This window comes from Pseudophryne corroboree, chromosome 1 (genome assembly GCF_028390025.1).
Source record: "Pseudophryne corroboree isolate aPseCor3 chromosome 1, aPseCor3.hap2, whole genome shotgun sequence".
NCBI classification, from domain to species: domain Eukaryota; kingdom Metazoa; phylum Chordata; class Amphibia; order Anura; family Myobatrachidae; genus Pseudophryne; species Pseudophryne corroboree.
The window spans coordinates 710556200-710582566 of NC_086444.1; the positions used below are offsets into that span (position 1 = coordinate 710556200).

Below are 26367 nucleotides of genomic sequence, written 5' to 3' on the forward strand. Positions count from 1 at the left end.
TGCATTCGTGTCAACATTCAGGCGCATCTTCGACGAGCCAGGCCGGGTAACCTCAGCTTCATCCGAGATTCTCCGTTTACGCCAGGGGTCACGTACTGTAGGACAATATCTGATACAGTTCCAGATCCTGGCATCCGAACTGGCATGGAACGACGAGGCCCTGTATGCTGCATTCTGGCATGGCTTATCTGAGCTTATTAAAGATGAGTTAGCTACCAGAGACTTACCTTCTAAGTTAGATGAGCTAATCTCACTCTGCACGAAAGTTGATTTACGTTTCAGAGAGAGAGCAACTGAGCGTGGAAGATCATCTGCTCCAAAATCTTCTGCTCCTCTGATTGTAATCTCCCAGTCTCGCTTCAAGTTGCTCAACGTTATCGGAACGTCATTGCTCTCCTTGATTCCGGAGCAGCTGGGAACTTTATTACTGAAGCCTATGTTAAACGGTGGTCCCTACCCACCGAGAGACTTCCTTCCTCCTTTTCCTTAACTGCCGTGGATGGCAGTAAAATTTTTGATACTGTTATTGCTCTGAGGACTCTACCAGTTCGTCTGAGAGTGGGAGTTCTTCATTCCGAACTTATTTCACTTTTAGTGATTCCAAGAGCCACACATCCTGTGGTCCTGGGCCTTCCATGGCTCCGTCTTCACAATCCTACAATTGATTGGACGACTACGCAAATCCTGGCATGGGGTTCCTCCTGTGCAGAGACATGTTTGTTTAAAGTATTGCCTGTCTGTTCTTCCTCCCCCAGGTCGTCTGATGTTCCACCTCCTCCATATCAAGATTTCACGGATGTGTTCAGTAAAGCTTCTGCTGATATCCTTCCTCCTCATAGAGAATGGGACTGCCCGATTGATCTCGTTCCAGGGAAGGTTCCACCTCGAGGCCGAACTTATCCGTTGTCTCTGCCTGAGACGCATTCTATGGAGGAATACATTAAAGAGAACCTAGCAAAGGGGTTCATTCGACCTTCTTCTTCCCCAGCCGGCGCAGGCTTCTTTTTTGTAAAAAAGAAAGATGGTGGTCTGCGGCCGTGCATCGACTACAGAGGTTTGAACGACATTACCATCAAGAACCGTTATCCTTTACCCCTGATTACTGAGCTCTTTGACAGAGTTAGCGGAGCTACCATCTTTACAAAGCTGGACTTGCGAGGTGCATACAATCTCATCCGGATCCGTGAGGGTGACGAGTGGAAGACCGCCTTTAACACCCGTGACGGACATTATGAGTACCTCGTCATGCCCTTCGGATTGAGCAATGCTCCAGCTGTCTTCCAGCATTTTGTCAATGAGATTTTCAGAGACATTCTATACCGTCATGTCGTGGTCTATCTAGACGATATCCTCATTTTTGCCAACGATTTAGAGGAACATCGTTTTTGGGTTAAAGAGGTTCTGTCCCGTCTCCGTGTCAATCATCTCTATTGCAAATTAGAAAAATGCGTCTTTGAAGTCAAGTCCATTCCGTTTCTAGGGTACATTGTGTCCGGTTCCGGACTAGAGATGGATCCTGAGAAACTACAAGCAATTCAGAATTGGCCGGTACCCTTAACCCTCAAAGGGGTCCAGAGGTTCTTAGGGTTCGCCAATTATTACCGAAAGTTTATACGAGACTTTTCCACCATTGTGGCGCCTATTACTGCTTTCACCAAGAAGGGTGCTAACCCGTCCAAGTGGTCTGAAGAAGCCATGCAAGCTTTTCATCTTTTAAAACAGAGGTTCATCTCTGCGCCTGTCCTGAAACAGCCTGACATCGACTCTCCTTTCATCCTAGAGGTGGATGCCTCCTCCGTTGGAGTAGGAGCGGTGTTATCTCAGAGGGCTAAAGATGGCCATTTACATCCTTGCAGTTTCTTCTCCCAGAAGTTCTCCCCAGCTGAGCGCAACTATGCCATTGGCGACCAGGAGTTGCTAGCCATCAAGCTCGCTCTAGAAGAGTGGAGGTATCTGTTGGAGGGAGCTTCTCATTTAATCACCATACTTACAGACCACAAGAACCTTTTATACCTGAAGGGCGCACAATGTCTCAACCCTCGTCAGGCCAGATGGGCACTTTTCTTTTCCAGGTTCGACTTTAAACTCCTGTTCTGTCCGGGCTCTCAGAATCGCAAGGCCGATGCCCTTTCCCGCTCATGGGAGCAAGAAAATGAGTCAGAGTCTTCAGACAAGCATCCTATTATAAATCCGTTGGCATTCTCCACGGTAGGGATGGACTCTACGCCCCCATCAGGGAAAAGTTTTGTGAAGCCGATGCTAAGGAAGAAGCTCATGCATTGGGCCCATGCTTCCCGTTTTGCCGGACATACAGGTATCCAAAAAACCCTGGAGTTTATCTCTAGGTCCTATTGGTGGCCAACTCTGAAAAAGGACGTCTTGGAGTTTATTGCATCTTGCCCAAAGTGTGCCCAACATAAAGTATCCCGCCAGTCGCCTGCGGGGCAACTGGTTCCACTATCCGTTCCCCGTCGACCATGGACCCACTTGTCGATGGATTTCATTACAGACTTACCCATGTGCAACAAGTTCAATACCATCTGGGTGGTAGTTGACCGGTTCACCAAGATGGCACACTTCATTCCTCTCACCGGTCTTCCGTCAGCTTCCAAGTTGGCTCAAGTATTCATACAAGAGATCTTCCGACTCCACGGTCTTCCTGAAGAAATTATCTCAGATCGAGGAGTTCAATTCACAGCCAAATTCTGGCGAAGTTTATGTCAAGTCCTCCAAGTCAAGCTAAAGTTTTCCACGGCTTACCATCCTCAGACCAATGGTCAAACCGAGAGGGTGAATCAGGACTTGGAGGCCTTCCTCCGCATCTATGTGTCCTCCTCTCAAGATGACTGGGTTCAATTACTTCCCTGGGCCGAGTTCTGTCATAACAACCAGTATCATTCTTCATCTGCTTCAACACCATTCTTCACTAACTTTGGATTCCACCCTAAAGTTCCTGAGTTCCAACCGCTTCCAGCAACTTCTGTTCCCGCAGTGGATATCACCTTGCATCAGTTTGCCAATATCTGGAAGAGCGTACGATCAGCTCTGCTCAAGGCATCGTTCAGGTACAAGAAGTTTGCGGATAAGAAGCGTCGAGCAGTTCCTGCTCTCAAGGTGGGTGATCGGGTATGGTTATCCACGAAGAATTTGAGGTGAAGAGTTCCCAGTATGAAGTTTGCACCTCGCTATATCGGTCCTTTCAAGATTGAACAAGTCATCAATCCTGTTGCTTACAGACTCCAGTTGCCTCCCTTCTTAAAAATACCCAGGACATTCCATGTTTCCCTGTTGAAACCGCTGATCTTGAATCGGTTTCATTCCTCACTTCCTCCAACTCCGAAAGTCCAAACTCAACGAGGCGTTGAGTATGAAGTGGCCAAGATCCTGGACTCACGTCACCGTTACGGTCAACTACAATATCTTATTGACTGGAAGGGTTATGGTCCTGAGGAACGTTCATGGACCAATGCTTCTGATGTCCATGCTCCTGCCTTGGTCCGGAGATTCCATTCCAAGTTTCCTCAAAAGCCAAAGAAGTGTCCTGGGGCCACTCCTAAAGGGGGGGGGTGCTGTCACGATCCGGGTATCTGGACGCCATTTCTTACCCATCAGATGCCTCCTAAGGCTGGCTCAGCGCTCCAGGACCGGATCCCATCTGTTATCCTAATGTTCACATTCCTGCATCCTCTCCTGTCTCTCTGAGACGCTGTCACAGTAACGCCTTATTACATCTGGCATGGCGTCTCCCGCGGCCTCCGCCGCCGTCCCTGAGCTTCTGCATGCAGAGTGTCAGAGTGGCGATTACGTCAGCCGCGGCCTCCGCTGTGTCCGCGTGGTTGGATGTGCACTTGTCAGCCTGGCGTCTCCTGTCTCCAGTGGCCGGCGCCGCCATTACTGTTTTCATTACCACATGGATTACAAACCAAACTTCCCTCCAAGTGTCTGCATGGGCGCAGCCATCTTGGATTCTGTCAGCTGATCATTTCCTCCAATCTGTTGTCAGTATTGTTAATCTGCATAATTGCCTAGCCAATCCCTTCCTTGCTGCAGGTATAAATACACTGTGCCTGAGCAAGGAAGGCGTCAGTGCTTTGGTTGTCAAACCTAGTTCCTGTTTGTCTCTCTCCTGTGATTGTCTTCCAGGTTCCAGCTCCTGTCTCAAGACTTCCACCATAGAGACCCGCACCAGCATTCCACCTGCGGTGTAGCCTGACTCTCCAATCCATTGTGGATTCATCTGTTTCCAGCTACAACATTACCTGCTTCCAGCTCAGCTTCCAGCAGAGTACAGCTTCCCTTAAAGGGCCGGTGTCCTTTCTACACTTTACCACTCTCCACCGGTATTATTATTTCTCCGCTCTCAAGTTCTACATTTCAGTTCATATTTCATCGCTCCCAAGTTCATTTATTATTTAACTGGTTCCAGCCAGTATCCACTCCGTGCTAACAACAGTCTGGTTCCAGCCAGTATCCACAGCAGCTGTTTTACCTTCAGCAATCCAGCTTTTCCTGAAACACCAGCTGGCACAATCCTGGGTTATCTCCATTGCTACAGTCAGGCCTGGTAAGGACTTTCCATCTAGAAGATCATAAGAACTATCTCACACTACCAGTGCCCTGTGGCTCCTGCCATCCTGTAGTACCCAGGAACTGTATTTATTATTTGCTGACTTTTACGTTTTCTTTTACTGCTGCTGTGTTGCGGAGTTGTCATAATAAACATCATTGACTTTTATCTAAGTTGTCGTGGTCACGCCTTCGGGCAGTTATTATTCATGTTACTTACATGTCCAGGGGTCTGATACAACCTCCCAGGTTCCGGTACATCTCAGCCCCTACAACTGAGGCTGCCTCCCGTCAGCTCAGGCCCTCAGTTGTGACAGGAAGCAGTTCCTGGCGGTGGAACGCACGCCACCACCGTGGGACGCATTGCGCTTCCTATCTCTAAATGCGCACTTCCAGTCGCGCATCATCTGACATAGCGCGCGTCATCCTGCGTCTCTAAGCAACCAGCCTGGCATGTATCACTAGGACGCAATGCCGCTCTTGCACCGGAGACAGGGGGTAGGTGTAGCAGTGGGTAGTATTGCAGAATAACAACATTACAACATGTGAGGGCTGGCGCTATCAAGATAACACCTTACCCAGAAAAGTTAGTGAATATACACACTGACATGCATAGCTGCCATCAAGTCATCAAAAATAGTAATACAGTATATCGAACAACTAAAAATAAGTGTATAATTACGGGATGAAAAATGCACTGTATATATCGGTTGTTATATAGGCTTCCCACGGTATTTATAGCTCCATAATTCCAAAACACTCCAAGAGCACCAATGCAGAAAAGAAATCTTAGTCAAGTGAGTACATATAAACACCACACAGATGAGTCCTCGTGTTCAAAGGTATATAAACACAAAGATTCAATTATCATAAGACCAAAAATGTAAATACTAAATATTAAAGCCTGTGGGTCAAGGGGTGCCGTATAGCCATGGCCAGCAAGCTCAACGGTACCAGAACACCCCAGCACTGTCAGGATAACAGAAAAATAGAAAAAATAGAGTACAAATTTATTGAAAATGGACGTAGATCTATATGAACATATGGAGCGGGTTCTGTTCATTGAGTCCTTTAGGGGACACTGTCCCGAGAAAGTGGATCCAGTAGGCTTCTCTCTTTAATAGGAGCTTTCCCCTATCGCCACCCCGGGGTAATGGTGGAACCCAGTCAATCATCATGCATCTTAGAGTTGAAAGTTGATGTTGAAGTTGCAAGAAGTGTGCCGCGACAGGTTTGTCGGTTTTGCCGGTTGAGTATGCCAAATGGATTGAGGATCTGTGTTGGTTCATTCTCTCACGGAACGATCTGATAGTCTTACCGACATACATCTTCCCACAGGGACAAGTCAGAAAATAGATGACATGATCCATCATACATGTCAGGTGGTGTCTGAGTTTTATCTTCGTGCCATAAAGCGGATGGCTGAAGAACTGCCCAGTTGTCATGGATCTGCAAGTGGTACATTGCAAGCACCTGTAGCAGCCATATCGTTTATTCAGCCATTGGTCCTTACTGGACACATCGTGTTTCATTGTTGGTCTGAGGAGCATATCCTTCAAATGGGTGTAGTATGGCTGACCGGCGGTCTCCTGACCGCCGGTCAGCTTACCGACGCCGGGATCCCGGCAGCATACCGACGCCGGGATCCCGGCGGGGAGGGGCGAGTGCAGCAAGCCCCTTGCGGGCTCACTGCGCTCGCCACGCTGGACACGCCACGCTGGACACCCACGAGTGGAAATAGTCCCTGTTGGTCGGCATGCCGACCATCGGGATACTGAGCCGGCGGGATGGTGGAGGAGGTCATGTGACTGTCGGTCAGCAGACCGGCGGTCACATGAATACCACCCCTTCAAATTGCTCCCACGCTGTATACTTTAATATTTAGTATTTACATTTTTTGTCTTATGATAATTGAATCTTTGTGTTTATATACCTTTGAACACGAGGACTCATCTGTGTGGTGTTTATATGTACTCACTTGACTAAGATTTCTTTTCTGCATTGGTGCTCTTGGAATGGTTTGGAATTATGGAGCTATAAATACCGTGGGAAGCCTATATAACAACCGATATATACAGTGCATTTTTCATCCCGTAATTATACACTTATTTTTAGTTGTTCGATATACTGTATTACTATTTTTGATGACTTGATGGCAGCTATGCATGTCAGTGTGTATATTCACTAACTTTTCTGGGTAAGGTGTTATCTTGATAGCGCCAGCCCTCACATGTTGTAATGTTGTTATTCTGCAATACTACCCACTGCTACACCTACCCCCTGTCTCCGGTGCCAGAGCGGCACTGCGTCCTAGTGATACATGCCAGGCTGGTTGCTTAGAGACGCAGGATGACGCGCGCTATGTCAGATGATGCGCGACTGGAAGTGCGCATTTTGAGATAGAAAGCGCAATGCGTTCCACGGTGGTGGCGTGCGTTCCACCGCCAGGAACTGCTTCCATTTATCTTCTGTATGGTCATTTCATTATTGCCTTTATCATTTCTTTTTGCTGCTTGCAGTTATTAACTTATACACACTGGTCTTGGCTTTTTGGTGGACATCATACTAGCATTTTGCTGCAAATAATAGATACAAGCTTCCTATTGGCTAGGAATTAATTGGTGGGCTGTCCCTTAGGGTATTTATGGCTCCACAGGCAGGATGTGTGCAGGGGAGATGGCAGCCTAAAATTTTGGTCTTGACAAAGGTTCCATAGAGGACCGAAACGTTGACCCTGACCCTGTAAACTATGTGAGCTGAATTAAAGAAATCTCATTTTCACTATTGAAGAAGCCTGGTGTGTGCGTTCCTTGTCACTTTTTATATATATATATATATATATATATATATGTATATATATATATATATAGATATATATATATATATAGATATATATATATAGATATATATAGCAAATACCACTGACTCATCACAAAATCTCCTGAACCATAAGGACTAGGAACTTGAAATTTGGGCAGTAGCGTGCTTTTGTGACATAGGCACCCACTAAGAAGGGATTTTTCAACATTCCACCCACAACGGGGTTAAAAGGGGTGAGATAATTTGCGCCTCTCAGAGGAGAGTTAAGACAACCCACCCAGTCGGGGCTATAAAGAATGCATGGTGCTGGCGATACCAAGTCACAGAGGGGGGAGGACACAATGCTCTGTTCCTGGACTTCCTTGCGGTGGCAGTTGCAGAGCACTCCATTATTCAAATAGGGGAGCCACATTAACTGCCACCCCTAAACACTGTCAAACATCGCTGAGTGTGGCTCCCCTATTTGAATAATGGACTGCTCTGAAATTGCCACTGGCAAGGAAGTGTAGCCTTATGGTTCACGAGATTTTGTGATGAGTCAGTGGTATTTGGCTTTATATATATATATATATATATATATATATTTATTTCAGATATAAGTACTTAACCAATCTATTTCCAATCAGGAGAGGATAGTTTCTCACTTATCACAGGTTATCACAGGTTAACCTGTCACTTGAACATTGCCGAACCTCTCAGATAGCAATAAGAGGAAAGGAGACAGATATGTTGACTCTTAAATGCAAGTCAGCAACTGCTTAGCTGCTGTGTAAAGGGTACCAACAGCTCTCCCAGTGACCTTAAGTGCTGTGTGAAAATCTTAACATTTTTACATCAACAGAGGAGCCCTAAGGAGAGTGAGAAGCTAAGTAAGGAGATCTATGGCCCTTTGGAATAGAGTCAGCCTATCCCTGCAAACCTTACATATTTAACATACACTGGGCGGAGCTTGGCCTGTCGTCCCAGCATTTACAGCATTGATCAGAGCAGCATCAGAGGAGAGACAGGGCAGAGAAGGAGGTGGATTATTCTCACCAGCCTTTCGACAGCATCAATCTGGGGCAGGCCCGCTGGAGGTACGGCCTGACAAAGATTGGCAGAGGTGGGTGGAGCATGTCCTGTTGTAAGTCTAATTAGTTAACCAGGAAGTCCTTCAAAATTAAAGTTATACGCACGGAAACACTTGAAATTCTGTAGCGAAACACGAGTATTTAGCTAATGTGCACACTGATGTTTTTTGTCTGTGTATTGTATAAATGTTTAGTTTGTCTCACACCTTGTTTGTCAAGCCCTGAGGACGGGGAGTTTCCCCGAAACATGTCGGCAATAAAGAGAAACTTTTCTATTTGAATCAGCCTGCGTGAGTGCCGCCACACATCCGTTTGTATAGTGTTGGCTTATGCTAAACTGACTAGGAGGGCACCGCAGCACAGTTTATTGTTACCATTGGAGTGCCGGAAATTTCCTTTTATTATATATATATATATATATATATATATATATATAAAATGATCCTACTCAGTGCTTAAAGTGGTCCTGGAGAGGTGGTGGAACTCATTTTCACCACCACCTCCCCCCCTCCCTCCCCCACTAGGCAGAGCCAGGGTTACGATTTAGGCGCCCCCCTGGTTGCAAACAAGGGGCGTGGTCACACTATAGTACCCTCAATTCATATGACGCCACAGAGTAGAACATTCTTTTTCACATTGCACCGCATGTAGTGCCCCTGCTTCATATTATACCACATAGTAGTGCCCCTTATTCACATTACAACACATGGTAGTGGCCCTTATTCACATTACATCAAACATTAGTGCCCCTTATTCACATTATGTCACTCAGTAGTGTCCCTTATACATAATGCCCACAGTAATAATGACCCTTACACATAATGCCCACAATAGAAGTGGCCCTTACACATAATTCTCACAGTAAATAAGAATTTACTTACCGATAATTCTATTTCCCAGAGTCCGTAGTGGATGCTGGGGTTCCTGAAAGGACCATGGGGAATAGCGGCTCCGCAGGAGACAGGGCACAAAAAGTAAAGCTTTAGGATCAGGTGGTGTGCACTGGCTCCTCCCCCTATGACCCTCCTCCAAGCCTCAGTTAGGTACTGTGCCCGGACGAGCGTACACAATAAGGAAGGATTTATGAATCCCGGGTAAGACTCATACCAGCCACACCAATCACACTGTACAACCTGTGATCTGAACCCAGTTAACAGTATGATAACAGCGGAGCCTCTGAAAAGATGGCTCACAAGAATAATAACCCGATTTTTGTAACTATGTACAAGTAATGCAGATAATCCGCACTTGGGATGGGCGCCCAGCATCCACTACGGACTCCGAGAAATAGAATTATCGGTAAGTAAATTCTTATTTTCTCTATCGTCCTAGTGGATGCTGGGGTTCCTGAAAGGACCATGGGGATTATACCAAAGCTCCCAAACGGGCGGGAGAGTGCGGATGACTCTGCAGCACCGAATGAGAGAACTCCAGGTCCTCCTTAGCCAGGGTATCAAATTTGTAGGATTTTACAAACGTGCTTGCCCCTGATTAAATAGCCGCTCGGCAAAGTTGTAAAGCCGAGACCCCTCGGGCAGCCGCCCAAGATGAGCCCACCTTCCTTGTGGAATGGGCATTTACATATTTTGGCTGTGGCAGGCCTGCCACAGAATGTGCAAGCTGAATTGTATTACACATCCAACTAGCAAAAGTCTGCTTAAAAGCAAGAGCACCCAGTTTGTTGGGTGCATACAGGATAACAGCAAGTCAGTTCTCCTGACTTCAGCCGTCCTGGAACCTATATTTTCAGGGCCCTGACCACATCTAGCAACTTGGAGTCCTCCAAGTCCCTAGTAGGCGCAAGACACCACAATAAGCTGGTTCAGGTGAAACACTGACACCACCTTAGGGAGAGAACTGGGGACGAGTCCGCAGCTCTGCCCTGTCCGAATGGACAAACAGATATGGGCTTTTTTGAGAAAAAAACCACCAATTTGACACTCGCCTGGTCCAGGCCAGGTCCAAGAGCATGTTCACTTTTCATGTGAGATGCTTCAAATCCACAGATTTGACTGGTTTTAAACCAATGTGTTTTGAGGAATCCCAGAACTACGTTGAGATCCCACAGTGCCACTGGAGGCACAAAAGGGGGTTGTATATGCAATACTCCCTTGACAAACTTCTGGACTTCAGGAAACTGAAACCAATTCTTTCTGGAAGAAAAATCGACAGGGCCGAAATTTGAACCTTAATGGACCCCAATTTGAGGCCCATAGACACTCCTGTTTGCAAGAAATGCAGGAATCGACCGAGTTGAGATTTCTTCGTGGGGCCTTCCTGGCCTCACACCACGCAACATATTTTCGCCACATGTGGTGATAATGTTGTGCGGTCACCTCCTTTCTGGCTTTGACCAGGGTAGGAATGACCTCTTCCTGAATGCCTTTTCCCTTAGGATCCGGCGTTCCACCGCCATGCCGTCAAACGCAGCTGCGGTAAGTCTTGGAACAGACATGGTACTTGCTGAAACAAGTCCCTTCTTAGCGGCAGAGGCCATAAGTCCTCTGTGAGCATCTCTTGAAGTTCCGGGTACCAAGTCCTTCTTGGCCAATCCGGAGCCATGAGTATAGTTCTTACTCCTCTACGTCTTATAATTCTCAGTACCTTAGGTATGAAAAGCAGAGGATGGAACACATACACCGACTGGTACACCCACAGTGTTACCAGAAACGTCCACAGCTATTGCCTGAGGGTCTCTTAACCTGGCGCAATACCTGTCCCGTTTTTTGTTCAGACGGGACGCCATCATGTCCACCTTTGGTAATTCCCAACGGTTTACAATTATGTGGAAAACTTCCCCATGAAGTTCCCACTCTGCCGGGTGGAGGTCGTGCCTACTGAGGAAGTCTGCTTCCCAGTTTCCATTCCCGGAATGAAACACTGCTGACAGTGCTATCACATGATTTTCCGCCCAGCGAAAAGTCCTTGCAGTTTTTGCCACTGCCCTCCTGCTTCTTGTGCCGCCCTGTCTATTTACGTGGGCGACTGCCGTGATGTTTTATCCCACTGGATCAATACCGGCTGACCTTGAAGCAGAGGTCTTGCTAAGCTTAGAGCATTATAAATTTACCCTTAGCTATATTTATGTGGAGAAAAATCTCCAGACTTGATCACACTCCCTGGAAATTTTTTCCTTGTGTGACTGCTCCCCAGCCTCTCGGGCTGGCCTCCGTGGTCACCAACATCCAAAACTGAATGCCGAATCTGCGGCCCTCTAGAAGATGAGCACTCTGTAACCACCACAGGAGAGACACCCTTGTCCTTGGATATAGGGTTATCCGCCGATGCATCTGAAGATGCGATCCGGACCATTTGTCCAGCAGATCCCACTGAAAAGTTCTTGCATGAAATCTGCCGACTGGAATTGCTTCGAAGGAAGTCACCATTTTTTTTTTTACCATGGCCCTTGTGCAATGATGCACTGATTTTAGGAGGTTCCTGACTAGCTCGGATAACTCCCTGGCTTTCTCTTCCGGGAGAAACACCTTTTTCTGGACTGTGTCCAGAATCATCCCTAAGCACAGGAGACTTGTTGTCGGGATCAGCTGCGATTTTGGAATCTTTAGAATCCACCCCTGCTGTTGTAACAGTATCCGAGATAGTGCTACTCCGACCTCCAACTGTTCCCTGGACTTTGCCCTTATCAGGAGATCGTCCAAGTAAGGGATAATTAAGACGCCTTTTCTTCGAAGAAGAACCATCATTTCGGCCATTACCTTGGTAAAGACCCGGGGTGCCGTAGACAATCCAAACGGCAGCGTCTGAAACTGATAGTGACAGTTTTATACCACGAACCTGAGGTACCCTTAGTGATAAGGGCAAATTTGGGACATGGAGGTAAGCATCCCTGATGTCTCGGGACACCAGATAGTCCCCTTCTTCCCGGTTCGTTATCACTGCTCTGAGTGACTCCATCTTGATTTGAACCTTTGTAAGTGTTCAAATTTTTTTAGATTTAGAATAGGTCTCACCTAGCCTTCTGGCTTCAGTACCACAATATAGTGTGGAATAATACCCCTTTTCTTGTTGTAGGAGGGGTAATTTTAATTATCACCTGCTGGGAATACAGCTCGTGAATTTTTTCCCATACTGCCTCCTTGTCGGAGGGAGACCTTGGTAAAGCAGCCTTCAGGAGCCTGCGCAGGGGAAACGTCTCGACATTCCAAACTGTACCCCTGGGATACTACTTGTAGGATCCAGTGGTCCTATACGGTCTCAGCGTCATGCTGAGAGCTTGTCAGAAGCGGTGGAACGCTTCTGTTCCTGGGAATGGGCTGCCTGCTGCAGTCTTCTTCCCTTTCCTCTATCCCTGGGCAGATATGACTCTTATAGGGACGAAAGGACTGAAGCTGAAAAGACGGTGTCTTTTTCTGCAGAGATGTGACTTAGGGTAAAAACGGTGGATTTTCCAGCAGTTGCCGTGGCCACCAGGTCCGATGGACCGACCCCAAATAACTCCTCTTCCTTTATACGGCAATACACCCTTGTGCCGTTTGGAATCTGCATCACCTGACCACTGTCGTGTCCATAAACATCTTCTGGCAGATATGGACATCGCACTTACTCTTGATGCCAGAGTGCAAATATCCCTCTGTGCATCTCGCATATATAGAAATACATCCTTTAAATGCTCTATAGTCAATAAAATACTGTCCCTGTCAAGGGTATCAATATTTTTAGTCAGGGAATCCGACCAAGCCACCCCAGCTCTGCACATCCAGGCTGAGGCGATCGCTGGTCGCAGTATAACACCAGTATGTGTGTATATACTTTTTATGATATTTTTCCAGCCTCCTGTCAGCTGGCTCCTTGAGGACGGCCCTATCTATAGACGGTACCGCCACTTGTTCTGATAAGCGTGTGAGCGCCTTATCCACCCTAAGGGGTGTTTCCCAACACGCCATAACTTCTGGCGGGAAAGGGTATACCGCCCATATTTTCTATCGGGGGGAACCCACGCATCATCACACACTTCATTTAATTTTTCTGATTCAGGAAAAACTACGGTAGTTTTTTCACATCCCACATAATACCCTCTTTTGTGGTACTTGTAGTATCAGAAATATGTAACACCTCCTTCATTGCCCTTAACGTGTGGCCCTAATAAGGAATACGTTTGTTTATTCACCGTCGACACTGGATTCAGTGTCCCTGTCTGTGTCTGTGTCGACCGACTAAAGTAAACGGGCGTTTTAAAACCCCTGACGGTGTTTTTGAGACGTCTGGACCGGTACTAATTGTTTGTCGGCCGTCTCATGTCGTCAACCGACCTTGGCGCGTGTTGACATTATCACGTAATTCCCTAAATAAGCCATCCATTCTGGTGTCGACTCCCTAGAGAGTGACATCACCATTACAGGCAATTGCTCCGCCTCCTCACCAACATCGTCCTCATACATGTCGACACACACGTACCGACACACAGCACACACACAGGGAATGCTCTGATAGAGGACAGGACCTACTAGCCCTTTGGAGAGACAGAGGGAGAGTTTGCCAGCACACACCAAAAACGCTATAATTATATAGGGACAACCTTATATAAGTGTTTTCCCTTATAGCATCTTTTTTATATATTTCTAACGCCAAATTAGTGCCCCCCCTCTCTGTTTTAACCCTGTTTCTGTAGTGCAGTGCAGGGGAGAGCCTGGGAGCCTTCCCTCCAGCCTTTCTGTGAGGGAAAATGGCGCTGTGTGCTGAGGAGATAGGCCCCGCCCCTTTTTCGGCGGCCTCGTCTCCCGCTCTTAACGGATTCTGGCAGGGGTTAAATATCTCCATATAGCCCCCGGAGGCTATATGTGAGGTATTTTTAGCCAAAAAAGGTTTTCATTTGCCTCCCAGGGCGCACCCCTCCCAGCGCCCTGCACCCTCAGTGACTGCCGTGTGAAGTGTGCTGAGAGGAAAATGGCGCACAGCTGCAGTGCTGTGCGCTACCTTAAGAAGACTGAGGAGTCTTCTGCCGCCGATTCTGGACCTCTTCTCGTTTCAGCATCTGCAAGGGGGCCGGCGGCGAGGCTCCGGTGACCATCCAGGCTGTACCTGTGATCGTCCCTCTGGAGCTAATGTCCAGTAGCCAAGAAGCCAATCCATCCTGCACGCAGGTGAGTTCACTTCTTCTCCCCTAAGTCCCTCGTTGCAGTGATCCTGTTGCCAGCAGGACTCACTGTAAAATAAAAAACCTAAGCTAAACTTTTCTAAGCAGCTCTTTAGGAGAGCCACCTAGATTGCACCCTTCTCGGCCGGGCACAAAAATCTAACTGAGGCTTGGAGGAGGGTCATAGGGGGAGGAGCCAGTGCACACCACCTGATCCTAAAGCTTTACTTTTTGTGCCCTGTCTCCTGCGGAGCCGCTATTCCCCATGGTCCTTTCAGGAACCCCAGCATCCACTAGGACGATAGAGAAAAGGTGTTTACACACATAATGCCCACAGTAGTGCCCCTTATACACATCCATGCCCATGTCCCTCCAGCAACTCCAAACCCTGTGTCCCTGCCTCTCTGTGTCCCTCCAGACCCCTCTTACCTTGTCTTCAGCCTGCTCCTCTTCATGGCTTTTCCTCACTTCAGCAGCGGTGGTGCCATGACATCACATATGCCATGCCAGAAAAGGAAGCCATGGAGACCTGTGGATGGGATGAATGCCATCCTACAGACACAGCTTTTGTGATTACCACGCAGAGGACCATGGAGCTGCCAGGACCTGAGGAAGTGAGTGGTAGCTGCAGCTCATCAGCGGCACTAGTGCCGCCCACATCATCTATTGACAAGGGTGGTGGGGCGGGCTTTTCTGTTGGAGTTACTGTGCAGGGCTGTGGGGGAGATGGAACTAGTTCCACCTACCACTACAGGTTGTGGAACTCCGTTCCACCCCGTTCTCCCCCACTTTAACTGCTAAATTCATACTTGCATACTTTTGAGTGAGATGCAAGTTACTAATGTTGGGGATCGCATAATGCTAATTATGTCATCTTGGTTCTGCAAGGGACCACTTTGTCGCAATGCCTAAAAATTTGCATTATCAGACACCCCCACCCCCCGTAAGGTCAAAAACACCTTGCACAGGCAACACTGCCACTCTAGTGCCATTTACAAAAGAAAGCAGAGGAGAACTGCAGTTCCCCTCTAAACGCTAGAGGCCAAATACAAAAAGGAGCAATTTGCATCTAGAACAAAAACTGTTGCAATGCAAAGGTGGCATATTGATTTATTTATTTTATGCTGGGAAAATACTGGTTGCTTTTGCCTATAGCACACAAATGCTTGGCAGCTTTATTTTGATTCTCCTGCAGTCCAACGTGGTTTTATCAAGGTGCAAATGGCCTTCTTTTTTATTTGCTGCAAACTCTGAATCAGGCCCCATGTATGTCTCTTGTACCAGTCTAGTCAGATGAGCTCTGCGCTGATGCAGAGGAGACGGATGTGTGATCATAAGATTCTTGAGTGCAGAGTTCATCTTCTCTCAGCAGTAAGTATATCATATTCAGAGGGGACTGATCAGTTCCTCATGTCTATGGTTTATGTACTTTAAGTTGTTAATGGGTACATTACATTAATATAGTATTTCCTCTATAGTTTAAAGTTTTAATTTCTTTGAGTTAATTCATTTTTCTATCTTTTTATTTTGGAAACAATTTAAGAAAGCTTTATTGTTTTTCCTCTCAAGATCAAATCAAAACTATTTTGTACTGTTGCTGCAAGTCCCCCTAAAAGGCGCAGGATCTATAGGCCGGTGTCTACTCTCCCTATTTGTTAATCCGGCAATCTCATGATACCCATCAGACTGGAAAACTGTTTTTACCCTGTGAAATGTAGACCTAAATATATACAGTTGATTAAACAAATATGTGTAGCAGGAAGATTCCCCAGCATGCAGCTTCTGCCAATTTCAGTATTGGCAATACCTTAAAAAAATCTCTGTTTCAGACTACAACTATAACACTGTATATTTATTAACCTTTTAATGCTGCCCTCTTGTGGAAAGAAATGAGAACAGTCACTATGACAAAAATAAGAGAATATGAGAAGTGATTCTATAAAGATGGCTTCAGCACGCAGCATCTATGAAAAATGATTACCAAAGTAATTACATTTACTATACTAATTACAATTCTAGTATAAGACAGTTTTGAAAATGTGTTGATTTCTATTCTTCAAGAGGACTAATCACATTTATCTTTATTTGTTTTAATAATCAGTGCAGTTAGAATCATTATGTAAATATAATCCACTCCGGTTCAAAAAAGTCCATCATTCCCAGTATTGATAATTGCTTATTTGGTAAAAGTCGATCTCCCCAACTATATGTTTGTTGTCAGCACTCAGTTCCTCGGAACCGCTACAATAAATGATTAATTAGTATACAGACAGCGGCATCCTGGCCACCAGTATGCCAGCAGCAGGGCGGCACTAGTAAGCCCCTTACGGGCTCGTTGTGCTCGCCACAGGTTATAGTCTCTCTCTATGGGTGTTGTGGACACCTGTAGAGGGAGAATCCCCTACCTACCCATGTTCCGGCACCGGCATTGTACAGCAGTGCGGAATTCCGATATGTGCAAGGCGTAGTCATATGCAAAATGGAAGAATGTCCACATACGACTAAAGGAGCGTAACTGGGCTGTGACAGTGCATACTCAGCTAGATAAAGTTCAGGCTGGGGTTGTTGATGGAAATGCCAGCAGGGCAGAGTTGTGAGTATGCATAATTATGCCTGCTTTCAGGAATAGAGCTGGCTGGTGCAAGTGTCACAAATATAGAGAAAGGGATCCTCTACGTAAGCGCAAATCAACTGCAGATGTTCCCCTTTGTAATAGCAGTTCAACCTTTCTGCTCCAATATACACAGTTTTAAATCTAAAAGAAACAAAAAGGGTCTACAGCGCTGTTACTGCTAGTTTCATATAGATCCTCCAATGGGACACAGAAGTTTCTATTCATTTGGATGTGTTTTCACTTTTCATATCCCTTTAAACACACAGTCTCGAACAGATATTTCTATATCTCAGATCTTCCATAATGTTTTGGCCCAAACAAGTCCCGAATATATTGGCTCCAATTCCACAATGAAATTAAACACACAGTTCCAGATAAATTCCATAGGATGTGTCTCATACTCATTCATATTTAGTCCCAAATTAGGTGAAATATAAATCCATGCAGCAAAGCAAGATGTTTTTCCCCCTCCAAATAAAAGCTTTTTGTATTAATAAAAGTAATATAAAAGCTCATTCCTCCTTACCAGGACGCTGCTACACAGGGCAGACAGAGAATGCGGTATAAATTCAGCTGTTGATGATATAGGAAGTGAGCTCACAGGACCCTGCGGTAACTTTCAGCACTGGGAATTCCTTCTCCTTAGCGTGCTGACCGCTAGCTGTCCTGCTGTCACACTATTCTCTGCTTCAATATGCTACTGCACTGCCGACCTCCCGCTCTCTCCCTCCTGCACAGACTTTCTGCTTGCACAAAATACAGCGACCGAATCCACCTGTTGCCAATGTGATTCCAGACAAAATGGGTCTTTTTCACGGCACATGTGGACTCAGGGGTCTATTTACTAAGCCTTGGATGGAGATAAAGTGAACGGAGATAAAGTGCCAGCCAGTCAGCTCCTATCTGCCATGTTACAAGCTGGGTTAGAAAAAAGACAGTTAGAAGCTGGATAGCTGGTACTTTGTCTCTATCCAATGCTTAGTAAATAGACCCCTCAGTCTGGTAACTTACTTTATACCGCCTCCTTAGAGTCCGGCGTGCTTGTTCCGGGATCTTTTAATCCATACATGTCTCTGGAGCTACAATTCATTTTTTAAAGCATCTACTAAAAATACTGGTTGCAAATACCCCTAAATGAATCCATATTTGCACAGATTCTATGGGCATATTTTAAATATCATAATGTAACATAAGCATAAACTTATTAAACAAAAAACAAAAAAACATATTTAATTACCAGAACAACAATCTATTGCTGTACTTCTTAAAAAAAAAAAAATTACATTCAAGGCCTGTGCTCAGGGACAATATATATCTCCATGTTTTAAATACTTTCCTTACAAAAACCACTTCATCTCAAAGTCGCCATGTAACCCCTTTGGCTGCAAGGTCTTTAGCGCATGAATCCAATGCATCTCTGTACAAGCTAAAGTAGGGGCAACAAAATCTCTTCTCCAATTTCCTTTAACTTGATCTATAACTTTGAAGCAAATAATGCTATAAATTAAACATGCATGTACGTTTTTACAGTGGGCTGATACACAATGATTCTCTACACCATTTCTTATGTTTTTAATGTGCTCTCCCATTCTAAAAAAAAAATATCTGCTTGTTCTCCCCACATATTGTTTCCTACAGTACACTGACATTGTAATACAGTAAATAAATTACATTACTGCTTCCAAATGTAACAAAGTGTTGAAGTTTGTTAGCTTTTTTGTGACATTTAATACAAAAGTTTCCATTTTATTGCCTTCTTTGCTCTAATTATGCTTGCAACCTATATATAGTCCAAAATAGCCCTTTGATTTCACCCTCGCTCCCATAGTTGGAACCGGGAAAACTGCACTTTTAATCAAAAGGCTCATTAGATTTTGGTTTGTCTGATAATACGTTGTCTAATATTTTATCCGTTTTTAAGACTTTCCAATGTTTTTTGAGTATGTAGTAACAAATGAACCCTTCTCCTTTTTTTCTGAATTCTTCTTTAACAGAGTTCCTCTCTCAATTTTATATACATTTGCCAGAGCCTTTTCCGATTGACCTGAATCATATCCTTTTTTCAGGAATTGATTCTTCATAGTATGTGCTTGTTCTTTATACACACCCTCCTATGTACAATTTCTCTATATACAACGGAATTGACTACCTGTAGGCCAATTCGGCTGGTGACTATTATCCCGACCAATAAAAGAGTTACTGTCAGTCGGTTTGTTATAATTTTGTGTGCAGATTTTCTCGTTCTACGCCAAAATCATTCCTATTAAGTACTACGCCAAAATCATTCCTATTAAGTACTACGCCAAAATCATTCCTATTAAGTCTCTCTTGGAACTCAGTGAGGGACTTTTCCCCACTCCTCCATATGAATATTATATCATCTATGTAGTGATGATATAGTGCGAGATCCACCCCTAGCTTGCTCCATACATGAAGCTCCTCCCACAAGACCATAAATATTTTAGTGAAACTGTAGGCGAATCTCATACCCATCGCTGTCTCCATGCATTGTATGAAGTGCATTTCCTTAAAGAAAAAGTGGTTATTTTTTAGGATAAAATCTATGCCCTTTAATAATGTATAAACAATTTCAAATCCACTTTCATATCCTCACATGACAATGCCTTCTCCACGGCTTGAAGGCCCTGTTATGTTTTAGGATGGAATAAAGGACCCTTTGTCCACAGTCACAAATATATCCCCCAGCTGCCATTCTACATTTTTTTATTTGTTAATGATATATGTTGTGTCCTTTAAATAGTCTTTCCCTTTACAGGCTATAGGTTGCAAATGAAAGTCAATCATTTGTGACAGATTTGAGGTTATGGACCCTACCCCTGCCACAATGGGACGCAAAGGGGGTCCTCTATATTCTTATGAAACTTTGGTAGCCCACACATTTTTGGAAGGACTGGGTCCTCAATGTATAAGAAATTTATTTTTCATTTATTACATGCATTATAAAACTTCTCTACTAAAGCATACAAATTGTTTTTAATCTTTTCCATGGAGTTCTTTCTTAGGGGGGTATAAGTTTCAACATCAGATACCATTTTGTTGACTTAATCTTATTTTTGACTTGATATCCTATTTCTCATTATCCATACCACAACCCTCCCCTTTTCAGAGTATTTGATGGTAATGAGATCATTATGTTGTACATTTTTTAATGCCTCCTTTTCTTTTTTTTTGTCATATTACCCTTAGATCTTTTATATTCTTTACACTATCTCAGTGGTTCCCAAACTTTTTTAGTCCAAGGCACCCTTTGGGTCTCCCTGACTTTTTCAAGGCACCCTTACGCCAAAATATTTACCAAACTGTTCCTTTTTTAAAGTAGTTGGGTCGCAGAAGTGCCATTTTTTAGCCTCATCGCTGCACAGCGAATTAATGCAGCTAGCGATCAACTCGGAATGACCCCATATGTCTTTTTGCAGTGCGAGACTGGTCACCTGCACCTGCATTCATTTAAAAAAAAAAAACAGGCTTTGTATAAGGGTGGTCTTCAGCATGCCGACTGTTGGGATCCCGCCGCACAGTATACCGGCGCCAGAATCCCGACAGCCGGCATACCGACATTTCTTCTCCCTCGTGGGGGTCCACGACCCCTGGAGGGAGAATAAAATAGCGTGCCTGCTAGGGGCTCATTTGCGCTTGCCACGCTGTCGGGATGCCGGCGGTTGGGCTCCCGGCGCCGGTATGCTGGTCGCCGGGAGCTCGGCCGCCGGCATCCCATACTACACCCTTTGTATAAAATAACAGGTTTTTTTGCAGTCAAATAAATCAATCTAAAAAGGCTTCTGTGCATCCATGCACCATGCACCAAGACCACCCTCCCCCCCACCCCCCACCTGCTTACCAGCTTGTCGTCACATAAAGGGCCCTACATACACACTTAAAGATTTTACTGAACAATATGAACGTTCTCGTTCATTAATGAACGAGAACTCGTTCATATCTTTCAGTGTGTAGGCACCACCGATGAACGATGGTGCCGGCTCGTTCATACCTGCAGGCCAATATGGACAATCTCGTCCAAATTAGCATGCAGGGCTATGGAGCCGGGTGACGGGAGGAGTGAAGAAACTTCCACTCCCCCCGTCACCTCCCCCTCCGCTGTCGGGTCGCTTGACGGCCATATCGGCTGTCGGGCAGCTCGGCGGCGGGTCGCCGAGTGTGTAGGGCCCTTAAGTCACTTACAGCAGGCACCCCCCTCCTATAGATTTCCCAATGCAGCATCTCACATACAGTATCATATATTAATATTTTACTCACTTTTTCAGCCAGCTCCTCTGTCACGCCGGCCAGGACTTCAATGAGCCTTGCCCAGCGCACTCCTTGGTCACTGCAGCGCACTCCTTGGCCACTCCAGCCTGCTTGCACCCGCATTCTCCACTGATTACACTCACAGGTTCCCCATGCACACAAACACATCCTGCATAACACCACCCCTTCCCTGCCGGGTGACTCCAGTCATCGTTCCCCCCCCCCCCCTGCACCTGAGAGCACAACATCCATCCCCCCCCCGCTGGGTGACTCCGTGACCAGTGACATTCCCCCCCCCCTTGCAGCCGATGAACTAGCCGCAGACATCCCGCACTCTCCTCCCCCCCCACCCCCCACGGCGCCAGCTGATTACACATTGCGGCTGACTTCGGCTGTACCTAGCTCCAGCCGCCCAAGCTCCCCCCCCCCCGCTGATTACTTGTCTTATTACTAGATGGCCGCTCAAGCCGCCCGCGCTCCCTCCCGGTGATCACTTTTGAGACGGCCGCGCTCTCCTCTCTCCTCCTTCCCCCCCCCACCTGCTGATTACTGTCTTACGAGATTACATACTAGATGGCCGCCCCTGTCCCCGCACTCCTGCCCCCCCCCCCTTAACTACACACTGGACGGCCGCTCTGTCCTGCCGCCCGCACTCCCCTCAACCCGGCTGACTACTCACTGCCCGCCCGCCGCTCCTGCAGCACACCCTTCCCCTTCCATCCTCTGGCTAACTTCAGGCTGCGGCTCCCCTGTGACAGCGCTGCGGCACCCCAGGGAGCCGCGGCGCACAGTTTGGGAACCCATGCACTATCTTCTTCACAAATCTTTTCCCAATCTTTTATTACCAATTTGTCATAAGTTTCAACTGCAAAACCTCTGCTATGCACTGGATTCGAGGGTTAAGATTAAGACCTTTCTTCAATACTTCAATTTCCATTTGTATTAGAGCTAATGTTGTAAACTTTTGTATCTTTCCCCCTATGTTCTCTTTCTGTTTTAACTTTTTGGATTTAAATTCTTTTTTCCTCAATCTATTTTTAAACTTTTCTTCTTTAGACCTCCCCTTTTACCCCTTTTTTTATACACATTTTTTTCTCTCATTAATTACTCCTTCTAGGGACATGTTAAGGCCTCTCTAAAGGGGACTTGTTGTAACCCCTCCCTAAAAAACGCCCTTTGTTCCCATTCCTCCAACTTTCCTCTTCTCTTTCCCCATTTTTCAGAGTGCAGTATCGATTGCATACTAGGATCCTAGCTGTCCGAAGTTGGTAATCATTAAGTCTGAGAAAATTTATACTACTTGGGGTATATTGTTCTCTATAGGTGTCATAATCGGATTTTCTATCTGAGTATCTCCTTTCCCGCCAATTATGAACAGGTGAACTTCTTTTACTCTCATTTTCATTAAAACATATGTCCTTTCTTATATCTCTCTTATCGTTTGGTAATATTTTCTCATTTTTTAAAATTTATTTTTTAATATCTAAACTCCTTTTTATCTTTCCTACTATTCAATACACTCTTTATGGGCATCTGGACCCTCTCTTCCTCCACACTTACTGTTTCTGATGGAGTATCAGATGTTCCACTATGACTATGTACAGTATAGGTTGCAGGCATATTAAGAGCAAAGAAACAAATAAAATGGGAACTTTTTTATTAAATGTCACAAAATAAGTTACAAAATTAAACACATGTGGAAGCAGTAATGTAATTTGTTCATTACAATGTCAGTGTATGAAACAATATGTGGGGAGAATAAGCAGAATAAGCGGAACTTGGAAGCAGTGCAGGAGAGGTGGGAAACATTAAAATGTGCAATATTGAAGGCAACAGACCTTTGTATCAAAACTGTTAGGAAAAACACAAGGAAAAGGAAGCCAGTGTGGTTTGCAAAAGAAGTAGCAAATATTGTGAGAGCAAAAAAGAAAGCTTTTAGGAAATATAAGCAGACACAAAACAATGAAGACAAAGAGATATATCTTGTTAGACAGAAGGAGACTAAGAAGGTAATCAGATGTGCAAAGGCACAAGCTGAGGAGAAAATGGCCCAGTCAGTGGGTAAAGGAGGCAAAACTTTTTTTTAGGTATATAAGCGAAAGGAGAAAAACAAAAGGCGGAATTATAAAACCAAAGACGGACACTGGGAGTCTTGTTGAAGGAGACAATTTAATAGCAGATCATCTTAATGATTATTTTTGCTCAGTATTTACTACTGAAAGAGAGGGGAAGGGGCCACAGTTAAGTTGCAGGGATATTCAAGAAAATTAAACAAGTACATTACCAGAGGAGAAGGTCCTAACAGAACTCTCAAAGCTGAAAGTGGACAAATCTATGGGGCCAGATGGGATACATCCAAGGATACTAAAAGAACTTAAAGAGGTGCTGGTAGCACCATTGACAGAATTATTCAACCAGTCATTAGCTACAGGAGTAATTCCAGAGGACTGGAAAAGAGCAAACGTAGTCCCACTGCAAAAAAATGGAAGCAAGGAAGAGGCAAACAACTACAGACCAGTGAGTCTTACATCAGTAGTAGGGAAATTGATGGAAACACTCTTAAAAGAAAGAGTTGTAGATTATCTCAAATCCGGCAATTTACAGGATCCCAAACAGCATGGATTCACTGGGGAGAGATCATGTCTAACAAATCTTATTGACTTTTTTGATTGTGTGACTAAAGTGATGGATAAAGGTGGAGCCATGGATATAGCTTATCTAGACTTTAGTAAGGCTTTTGACACTGTTCCACATCGCAGACTGCTAAATAAACTTGAAAGTTTGGGATTGGATATTAGGATTATTGAATGGATAAGATCTTGGTTGAAGGATAGAAAACAGAGAGTTGTGGTAAATGGAGTGTATTCACAGGAGGGAAATGTTACCAGTGGAGTACCCCAGGGATCTGTACTTGGACCAGTGCTTTTTAATATCTTTATTGGTGACATTGCAAATGGTATTAAAGGGAAAGTATGCCTTTTTGCAGATGACACAAAGGTATGCAACAGGGTAGACACACCAGGTGAACAAATGATTGAGGATCTAGGTAGACTAGAGGAATGGTCAAGAGTGTGGTAATTACAGTATAATGCCAAAAAATGCAAAATCATGCACTTGGGTATCAAAAATCCAAAAGCTAAATATAGTATTAATGGCACTATACTGGAAACTACTGAGGAGGAAAGGGATCTTGGAGTCACTATTTCAGATGACTTAAAGGCAGGTAAGCAATGTAACAAGGCAATGAGGAAGGCTAGTCAGATGCTTGGCTGCATTGGGAGAGGAATCAGCAGCAGAAAGAAAAAAGTAATAATGCCACTGTATAGGTCATTGGTGCGGCCTCATCTAGAATACTGTATTCAGTTCTGGAGGCCATTTCTTCAAAAAGATATTAATACTTTAGAAACTGTACAAAGGAGGGCAACTAAAATGGTGCATGGCCTACATCACAAAACATACCCAGAAAGACTAAGAAATCTCAATATGTATAGTTTGGAGCAGAGAAGGGAAAGGGGGGACATGATAGAAACTTTCAAATATATCAAGGGTTTTAACAAAGTTCAGGAGGGAAACATTCTCCAAATGAAGAGAAGCAATAGGACACGAGGACATGCACTTAGACTGGAGGGGGGGAGGTTCAGGGGAAATTTGCGGGAAAATTATTTCGCAGAAAGGGTAGTGGACAAGTGGAATAGCCTCCCATCAGAGGTGGTAGAGGCTAAGACAGTAGAGCAATTTAAACATGCATGGGATAGACATAAGGATATCCTTACAAAGAAATAAGGATCAAATAAGGTTAGAGATAAAAATAATGTAAAAAAAAAAGGGGCAGACTAGATGGGCCAAGTGGTTCTTATCTGCCGACAAATTCTATGTTTCTATGTTTTTAAGGTTAGAATAGGAGAGCACATTAAAAACATAAGAAATGGTGTAGAGAATCATTGTGTATCAGCCCATTGTAAAAACACACATGCATGTTTAATAAATAACATTATTTGCTTCAATGTTTAAGATCAAGTTTAAGAAAACGGGAGAACAAATGATGTTGTACCTACTAGCTTGTACTGAAATTCGTTAGATTCATGACCTAATGACCCTGCAGCCAAAGGAGTTAAATGACGACTTCAAGATGAAGTGGTTTTTGTAAGGAAATTATTTAAACACAGAGATCTATACCTGAGCATAGACCTTGAATGTAATACAGTATATGTTTTTAAAGAAATGCAGCAATAGATTGTTATTGTGGTAATTAAAGATGTTTTTTATTGTTTTTTAATAATTTTATGCTTATGTTGCATTATGATGTTTAAAATATGTCCATAGAATCTGTGCAAATATGGATTCGTTTAGAGGTATTACATGCTTGAAAAGTTAATAGTAGCTTTAAGACACCCGGAGACATGTATTGATTAGAAAATCCCGGAACAAGCACACTGGACTCTAAGGAGGCAGTATCAAGTAAGTGACCAAACCGAATCCACTTGTGCCTTGACAAAGACCCATTTTGGCTGAAAAAGCATAGGCAACAGGTGGATTCGATCACTGTATTTTGTGCAAGCAGGAAGTCTGTGCAGGAGGGAGAGAGCGGGAGGTCGGCAGCGCAGTAGCGTATTTAAAGCAGAAAACACAAATCAAACGGTAAGGCGGAGTCATTCAAATACTATAAGGTTTGCAACAAGATATGCAAAAAAGAAATAAGAGCGGCTAAAGTAGAAACTGAAAAGCTAGTAGCAAAGGAAAGTAAATCAAACCCCCAAAACTTCTTTAAATATATCAACAGCAAAAGATTAAAGAAGGAGAGTATAGGCCCTTTAAAGGACAAACTGGGAGCCTTAATAAAAAATGATAATGACATAGCGGATACATTAAACAAGTTTTTCTCATCAGTATTTACAATAGAGGACCAGATGCATCAACTAGCACCCAAACCCAATAAC

General features: G+C 44.6%; 1 protein-coding gene across 8 annotated transcripts in view; it reads right to left on the bottom strand.

Annotated features, from left to right (window-relative positions):
• The window catches only part of ADGRL3 (adhesion G protein-coupled receptor L3), a 1270535-nt gene that overhangs the window by 512913 nt on the left and 731255 nt on the right, over window positions 1-26367 (bottom strand). The gene's annotated exons all lie outside the window — the stretch shown is intronic.